Source organism: Argentina anserina, chromosome 2 (genome assembly GCF_933775445.1).
Source record: "Argentina anserina chromosome 2, drPotAnse1.1, whole genome shotgun sequence".
Taxonomy (NCBI): domain Eukaryota; kingdom Viridiplantae; phylum Streptophyta; class Magnoliopsida; order Rosales; family Rosaceae; genus Argentina; species Argentina anserina.
This window is the reverse complement of record NC_065873.1, coordinates 26,924,921-26,934,557: the sequence shown is the minus strand read 5'-3', so window position 1 is coordinate 26,934,557 and position 9,637 is coordinate 26,924,921. Positions and strand designations below refer to the sequence as shown.

At 39.6% G+C, this 9,637-nt stretch overlaps 1 long non-coding RNA gene across 1 annotated transcript; it reads left to right on the top strand.

Annotated features, from left to right (window-relative positions):
- Nucleotides 1–4,185: 4,185 nt before the first annotated feature.
- On the top strand, nt 4,186–7,567 carry LOC126783797 (uncharacterized). The gene is made up of 3 exons (XR_007670896.1): nt 4,186–4,637; nt 5,536–5,600; nt 6,696–7,567. It is a non-coding gene; the product is annotated as an uncharacterized LOC126783797 (long non-coding RNA).
- The last annotated feature ends 2,070 nt before the right edge of the window (nt 7,568–9,637 follow it).

The window sequence follows — 9,637 nt, the reverse complement described above, 5'->3', positions numbered from 1 at the left end:
TAATCGTCGTTACAATTTACACCAACGACTATATGAATATCAGACACAGGGAACTAGTTTTTTCAACCCGGTATTAGTTGCTAAATACCAGACACAGAAAACTAGTTTGACCTAAAACCCCCGTTAAATAATGTTAAATGATACATACAAAGAAATTTTCTAAACTTTGAATCGGGTTCTTGATTTTTTTAGGATTGTGTAACGGTCGATATAATCAAATTAGTATAACACGTACTGGTTCAAATTATTATCAAAAGGAACTTGAATTTCCCGGTACATCATTCATTTGCTTATTGTTAATTAGAATCAACATGGGCAAGAACTGATCGACCCTGCGTACATTGCATGCAATGCGACGTATGCGAGCATGTGGCAATAAAATACTGGTTTTTTTTTTGTGGGAATTAAGATCAGGTAACTTTTTGTCTTATACTTCGTCTTTCTTCGTATATCTGCTTTAATTTCACTGTTGTGACCAAAAATCAGGTTTTACCTTTACTATTTGAGTGTATATAGGCATTCGACTCGTGAAGATTATTACATTTTCATTTTTGAGGCGACGTCGTTCCAAACTTCCTAAGCAGTAACAACTACAATAACTACTCTTGCTGATAATTTGGTTATGTGTTTTGCTCACTGACACTACCAATCTACTCATCTACTCATCTACCATCAATCTAGGATTTACTCTTGTCATTCCCAAATTGCTGACTTGTTGTTATACACACACAAAAATTACAACTAATCAATTAAGGTGAGAGAGAGAGAGAGAGAGAGAGAGTAATGCTTGATTGCCTGGTAGAGACGAGCGGAGAGCTGGAGACGGAAGCAAATTTGGTTGGAGGCTTGCAGTAGAGAGCTCTTGAGTCCTTGTCGTAAGGGATCTTAGTCAATTTGTTTTTGGTATAACTGCTGACCTGTTGTATATATAATATATATATATATATATATGTATATATCTAGGGGTTTTTTTTGTCAAAATCTTGTATGGGCTGCAGACCAACCGGCCATTCACATGGGTCCGCCACTGTAATTAAGTTTATGGAGAAAAAAAAAAGTATGAACTTTACAGTGAAAATTAAGCTGATCGATAGTACTCGAGCACTGATCTGAAGTCATGCATCTGCTCAAGTATGTGCTTTAGGTCAAATATTAATTTTACCGACACTTCCCTCAGGGCAAATTAGTTGATTTATTGGAAATTACTCTTCTGTCAAAAGTAATTAGTTAATTATTAGGGCAAAACTACTGATGTTTGCCATGTGAACATGGATAGGTATTAATATGCACTTTAGTTATAGCAGAAACCAGATTTCGGCAATTAGGCTGCAACATGTTCGCGACTTAATTATATGTGTAACGACTCTAAAATTTTGAGCTTAAAAACTCAAAATTTTAAAGTCGTTACAACACCAAAAACAATCTCAATGAAAATGAAATCATTTAACGTGCACAGCGGATCATCTCTGAGTTCCAAATACAACTCAGTCAAACCGATTATTACAAACCAAATTTATAATTCGACATTACATATGATGAAAAATGTAATAATCCTCACAAATAAAATCACACCAATTCTCACACACAAAATCCACGCTAGAAATCTCACCACGAACAGGACACGTACGACTTCAAATCTCCGGCGTCGTCACTCGATCTCCACTAATCAGTACCTGCGGAATTATCCCCTACACCATTGAATTGGTGCACCGGGATTGTAAACACAAACCCGGTAAGCTTATAGCTCGTATGAGTAAAATGACAATACCGTTCGCATATCAATATATACGAAAAATCACAATCAACAAATATAAATGCCCTCATGAGTCAATGGACGGCCCATCAGGTTGTCCCGAAGAAATATGAAAATAAAACGCTCATTAGAAATTAAATAACCCTTCTGGTTACCCAAATGCATTTATAATACGGGTACCAAGAACGCTGGTACACATCTGTTACCCATCTCGTAATACACCGCTGATATTGGATAGCCACCCGCTATCCAACATCCAAAACAATCTGAGTACCCATGAGCAGATAACCACCCGTTACCTCACATGCAGTACTACGCTGATATTGGGTAACCACCCGCTACCCAACATCCAAAACAAACTGAGTACTCATGAGAAGATAACCACCCGTTACCTCACATGAAGTACTATGGCTGACAGAATAGAGCTCTAACTGTATCGTAACTTTCGCCCGGCCAAAGGCTAGGTTCCGACTTGCCAACACGTACAATAATCTCACCTCATATTGTACAAAATCAAGTCAGAAGACAAATCGACATTTTAACAATCACTGTGTTAATAACACGTACAATAATCACACATCATATTGTACAATTCAAAATTATGTTCGATATAATCTCAATTAAATCATAACAGTATATTATATAGCAAACTATATATATTCGTACTTATTTACCATTTATATCATATATATATAGTCCACTATATCCTATACATGTCATATTTCACAACACATGCTCAATACCAATTTCTCGTCATTGAAATGACCATTTCTAATGAATTAATAACAATATATAATATAATGAACTATATATATAGGTACTTATTACCATTTATACAGTATATATGTAATCCACTATATTGTATACATGTTTGTAATTCATTATTAAATACTCTTGCAAAATATTGAATCACCGCGAGGGTAGATTCGTAAATACGTGAGATTTTACTCACCTTATCGACTCGAGCGTAATTCCACAATTCCCGATGATAATTCATTTCCTCGATTTAACGATCACCTTGAAAAGATAAGAAAAGAATTTAGAATCGTTTCGTAAACCTTTAAATGCCGAAACAGTAATAATTCGGTTACTGTTCAGCAATTTTCGGTTTTACGAAGTTACTGTTCACTGTTACTATTCACGGTTATTGTACAAATACACAATAATACGTATTTATGTACGTATAAATACTATATACGTATTTCTGTACGTATAAATATTATATACGTATTTCTGTACGTATAAATATTATATATGTATTCCTGTACGTATAAATACTATATACATATTTCTGTACGTATAAATATTATATACGTATTTCTGTACGTATACGTACCGTTTAAATGTAAATACAAACTCAGTACATAAAATTTACTAAATTACCTTTTTACAAATTACTTTTTTACAATTACTGAAGGTAATTTATATTTACATTTACCGAAGGTAAAATTTAATTACATTTACCGTCGTAACTAAAATTTACATTTACATTTAAGTAAATTACCAAAATACCCCTATCGGAAAACACTGTCACACCGCCGCACGTGGCGGCGCGTGGGGTGCACGCGCCACCTCCGGCAGGCAGCGCGTGGGGCCCACGCGCCGAGCCCAAAACCGGCGCGTGTGATATCACCACCACCCTAAAACCCTCCTCCTTTCTCCCCTCTTCCTTCCTCCGATCCTAGGCAGCCCCTACGCCACCCCACACCTCCACACGCGCCGCTTAATGCGGCGGTGGTCCACCCTCACCTCCTATCTCCGATCTGCTCCAAACAATTCGCAATTCACCAACAATCACAACCAACCCATCAATACAACAAATCATACCTTAATCGAAGCCAAGAATTCAAATTTGGCTCCGAAAGAGCTTGAATCGCCGACCGTCCTTCGATTCCTCGGGGAGGGCTTGAATCGTGGGGTTTCGTCCCTAAATCGATGGCAGAAGCTCCAAGGGCGACGATCGGCGTGCTCTCCTTCGTGCCCTCGCGTCGCCAAGGTGATGGTTGCAGCCTCGGGTTGGAGTGCGGAGACTCACGACGCCACGAGGTGCTGCGACGATCTTGGGGTTCGTAGAGGAGGGTCGTGCAGTGTGTGATAACCCTAAATTTTAAACAATGTTAGTTTGATTTGGAATTCTATAAAATTTCGAATTTTATTAGAATGAACGTATTTGGTTGCGACGTTAGTAAACGAGAAACGGAAACGTTCTCGGAACGTTTAAATTGAAAAACGTTACATTTCCGTAACGTTTATATCGACTTTTATTCCGTCGATCGGTTGCGAAAACTTCCTTCACGAAAGTTGTAGAGCTCGTCGATACGAGTGCGTGGACATGTGACACGTTCGAATCGGACGTCGGATGTAAAAGTTATTAACGTCGGAAGTTAGTTTCCGATTTGGAAACGAGTATAAATAGAATGTTTTGTGATTAGGGTTTCCACTTTTGGAAACCCTCAGTTTCTCTCCGCCTCCCTCTCACTTTCTCTCTCTTCTCTCTCGTTCTTTCCCCCTCTCACCCGAGCTCTTCCCCTCCCTCGGCTTCGACCTTCGATCTCCCTCATCCGAGGGAGGTGTTCCTCACCGCCGGCTCCATGGCACTCAGCAGCTCGACGCGACGTCCCACCGATCATGGCACAAGCTCCAGCGTCGCCGCGAAGATCATCGAACCACACCGAGCCCAGCAACAACAGGTTCCAGTTCTCCGCCGTTCGAGCAGCCCTCCGCCGACGCAAGCACACGATCCACACCTCTCTCTTCCCTCCGACGCCGTAGATGAGCTACCACTATGCAACTCGAGCCGAGGCAAGTCACCCTTGAAGGATCGAGCTCCACCGACGATCCATCCATCTCCGACGAGTTCCAAGAGCCCCACTATACGATCTAGGTAAGTATGGAAGTGATTGTTGTTGGTGTGTGATTGTGGATTGAAATTTGTTGAATTTGGGATAGTTTAGAATGATTGTGGAGTGAGAATCGGAGGAGGAGGAATTTTAGGAATACCGCCGCCTTAGGCGGCGCGTGGGGAGGCGTGGGGTGGTGTAGGGGCTGCTTAGGAGCGGAGGGAGGAAGAGGGGAGAAAGGAGGACGGTTTTGGGGTGGTGGTGGCGCCACACGCGCCGGTTTTGGGCTCGGCGCGTGGGCCCCACGCGCTGCCGGCCGGAGGTGGCGCGTGTGCCACACGCGCCGCCGTGTGAGGCGGAGTAAATAGTTTCGACTGAAAGGGTATTTTGGTAATTTACTGTGTAACGGTAAATGTAAATGTAAATTTTATTTACGTATGGTAAATGTAATTAAGTTTTACCTACGGTAAATGTAATTATAATTTACTTTCGGTAAATGTAAAAAGTAAATTGTAAAAAGGGTAATTTAGTAAATTTTATTTACTGAATTTGTATTTACATTAAATCGTACGTATACGTACAGAAATACGTATTAATATTTATACGTACAGAAATACGTATTAATATTTATACGTACAGAAATACGTATTAATATTTATACGTACAGAAATACGTAATTAATATTTATACGTACAGTAATACGTATTTAATATTTATACGTACAGAAATACGTATTAATATTTATACGTACAGTAATACGTATTTAATATATATACGTACAGAAATACGTATATAATATTTATACGTACAGAAATACGTATTAATTGAGTAGTGAACAGTAACTTCGTATAAACCAAAATTGCTGAACAGTAACCGTATATTACTGTTTTGGCATTTAAAGGTTTACGAAACGATTCTAAATTCTTTTCTTATTCTTTTAAGGTGATCGTTAAATCGAGGAAAGGAATTAGCATCGCGAATTGTGGAATTACGCTCAAGTCAATAAGGTGAGTAAAATCTCACTGATTTACGAATCTACCCTCGCGGTGATTCAACATTTTTGGAAGTGTGTTTATTTAATGAATTACAACATGTATATAACTTAGTGGACTACGTATATATAGTATAATGGTAATAAATATATATATATATATAGTTCATTAAATTACATACTGTTATTAATTCATTAAAAATAGTCATTTCGGTGACAGAAAAATTGTGCATGTGTGATTTTAATGGTACGATATGATGTGAGATTATCGTACGTAATTTTTCAGGTGTTTATGAAATATGACATGTATATGATATAGTGGACTATGTATATATTGTATAAATGGTAAATAAATACGAATATATATAGTTTGCTATATAATATACTGTTATGATTTTTATTGTGGATATATTGTGAAAGTTTTAAAACGTACAATATGATGAGTGATTATTGTACATGATTTTATCACGGAAAATGTGAAATATTGTGATTTGTCTTCGGACGTGATGTGTGGTACAATATGATGTGAGATTATTGTACATGTGATTTTATCACGGAAAATGTGAAATATTGTGATTTGTCTTCGGACGTGATGTGTGGTACAATATGATGTGAGATTATTGTACATGTGATTTTATCACGGAAAATGTGAAATATTGTGATTTGTCTTCGGACGTGATGTGTGGTACAATATGATGTGAGATTATTGTACATGTGAGGCAAGTCGGAACCTAGCCTTTGGCCGGGCGAAAGTTACGATACAGTTAGAGCTCTAGTCTGTCTGCCATAGTACTGCATGAGGGTAACGGGTGGTTATCTGATCATGGGTACTCAGCTTGTTGTGGATGTTGGGTGGCGGGTGGTTACCCAACATCAGCGGTATACTAAGTGAGGGGTAACGGATGTGTACCAGCGCTCATTAGATACCATTTTGTGAAAGTATTAGAGTAACCAGATGGGTTGCTCGTTTTCTCTTGATTTTCATTATACTGTGTTGATGTGGTGTTGTCTCTTTTATGAGACGAGAGTTACCTTTATATTTTACTCATACGAGCTGTAAAGCTTACCGGGTTTGTGTTGCAATCCCGGTGCACCAATATCAATGGTGTAGGGGATACTTCCACAGGTGCTGAGTAGTGGTGATCGGGTGACGACTCCGAAGACTCGAAGTCGATTGCATTCAGTTGTGGTGAGGTTCCAGCGCGCATTGTGTGTGAGATTTGTTGTGATTTTATTTGTGAGGTTGTTGTGAGGATTATACAATTCCATTTGTTATATGTTGAATTATCATTTGGTTTGTAATAATCGGCTTGACTGAGTTATGTTTTAAACTCAGAGGTGATCCGCTGTGACATTAAAATGATTTCATTTTCAGTGAGATTGTTTTTGGTGTTCTAACGACTTTGAAATTTTGAGTTTTTAGGCTCGAAATTTTAGGGTCGTTACAGTTGGTATCAGAGCCTAAGTGCGTATTTGGCGATTATCAATACCATCCAGGAGCGATGATCCGACTGCAGGCGGGCTCCCATCACATGCTCCTCGGTATAGATATGTTGTCGGGTACGCGAGAGTGTTAGGAGCCATACCTTATGGTTTGGTCCTGTAGAGAGTATTGTGACGATACTCCGATGATTCACCTTCTTCTGAAACTTCATGATTGATATTGGTTGGATCTATTTTGTCGAATTCGAGACTTCACATGTATGACTGAGTGTTAATTGTTGAATGGTGATGAATTTGGAAAATGGCCGTGGACAGGGCCGAGGACGGACGAGAGGTCGAGGCCGAGTTAGGGCTGCAGGCCGAGTCCGCAATGTACAGAACCTTTATTAGGAGGCTGCTCCACTGGAAAGACAAGTTGATCTTGTTGCTATCATTAGAGACGATAGTCGTGTGTTGAGGTTGATCACAGACATGAGTGAGCTGCTAGTGCTGTCATTTCATGACGCTTGGATCATATGGTAGCGGACCATTGGATCGGAGTATTGGGACTTACTTGGTGATGATTGAGTACTCTGAGTTAGAGAAGAGGATGATAGCCACATTCATTTATTGATAGTTGGCAGTGGAGGGGTTAGGATTGATTCCTACGCCTATGGGAAACTCTTTATGTGTCACTTCACTTTTGGAGTGTTCCTCGAAATTGGAGACAATGAACGGCTTGTCCTCTTATGATCGGAAGTAAAGAGTTCTCTGCTTACTTGATACTGATTCCGGACCACACTGTGATGTGATCTGAGGGATCGATTGGTTGAGGCCGCAGTACTCGGTGATAAGGTGATCTGAGGAATCGATTGGTTGAGGCTGTAATACGCGGTGATTGATTGTTTTGACATGGTGGGTTCTTTCGTAGACTCAGGAAACCAGAGTTTCGTATCTCTGACTCGAGTCGGATAATGCCATGAGAGTTTGAGTCATAGCATATGTTGAGTATGGGGATCTGAAGTAGCTATCACAAACATCGTTGTGATGTCTGAGTAAAGTGAGACGTTTCCGGAGATACAGTGTTGTAGCACCTATAACGAAGACGCCGTATGGATGGGACAAATGAATTCAAAGACTTAATGACTGGCGTGATCAGTTTAGAGAGGCTACAATACTCTCTGAGTTTGACATGCGATCCAGATACTGGAATGCTAACATGTTTGAGTATATAGTTTCCTATCAGGACAGAGAACTGTCAAGGAGACTTGATGGAGAGCGTTGACCCTATGTTGAGGGATGTTCAGTGTTTAAATGTTGAGGACTAGATTTTAGTTATGCAACTAATCTAGAGATGTGGAGACCATAGGTTGGAGGTGGTTAACGAAAATTTTCGTGACTAGCATCTCTAACGCTATTGGTAACAGAGTGGTAGGGCGTATGATACGTCCATAAAGTGGTAATACAATTATTGAATTGAGATTCACTTTTTGTCGACGTGACATTCCAAACTTGTTTTGGGTTCGACTATAGACAATTGATGTTACGCATTGTTCTTGGCTAAGCGAGAAATATAAGGTGATGGAGAAATCTCAATGTGGCGATATGAATTAATTATTTTGCTAGATGAGCATTTAATTGAGAATGCCGATCTTTCAGGATTTAAATATTTTGGTGTTGGGGATTGGAACTTCACAATGCCACAGGTCCAAATGAGACGCAATGGCGGTGAAGTGACTCTATCGAAGTTAAGGTATGAGATGACCTTAGCTTAATGATGTTTTAACGATTTGGTCGTGACAAATACCGTCTAACTGGTAAAGAAATGGTTGGGGACTAAATTTTCTTTTCAAGTGCAAGTGGTGTTAGTATGGGAAGACTTAGATGCCCTTCTTCCTTCTATGCATCAGATTTTTATTGTTGGATAAGGTGAAGTTGACTGAAGTGTTCAACAGGGGATAATTCTACGATAAAGAGTAATCAATTATATTACTGTTCGCAGAGAAGTTATGTTGGCCGAATGTGTCGGCCATGAAAGTTCTTAATGAAAGTAAAGAAACAACTGTTTAGAGTGGTGGTGTAGCAACCATTTTGGGTTGATTTTGGAGGAGACAATAGACCCAATAACCAGCTTCTGTTGTTGAATTAATTGCAGAACTTTTTAGTACTACGACGGTGGGGGAAATCAATATGTTAGATGATGCCACTGGGGCGTTGGTGTGGGACCGTATGTCATGAATTGGAGGCATGTATGAACCAGGGGGTAAAGTATATCTCGGTCGCGGTCTTGTAGGATTTTGCGCTGTAAATTCGCTTAATTTTCATGTTTCACCGTTGTGGGATAAATACCACCTTGGTCTGACTTGTAAATTGTGGCACACCACTCAGGGAAGCAAGAAGCTGAAATTAATTCTCGACGGTAAGTTTTGATGAGAGGGGTAGAATGCGTGATGCATCTCTCCCTTGTGGTGGTGGTAGAATTTTCTACAACCTTTTGCGTATATTAGTCAATTCTCTGGTGAACTGTTTGAGAGTAATTCTTAGTCCAAGGTGGTGATTCTGTGGTGGTGGTGGTGAACTCGATGAGTTAAGATTTCCTTATCGTGTTGCCGATACAAATAGGGTACTTGG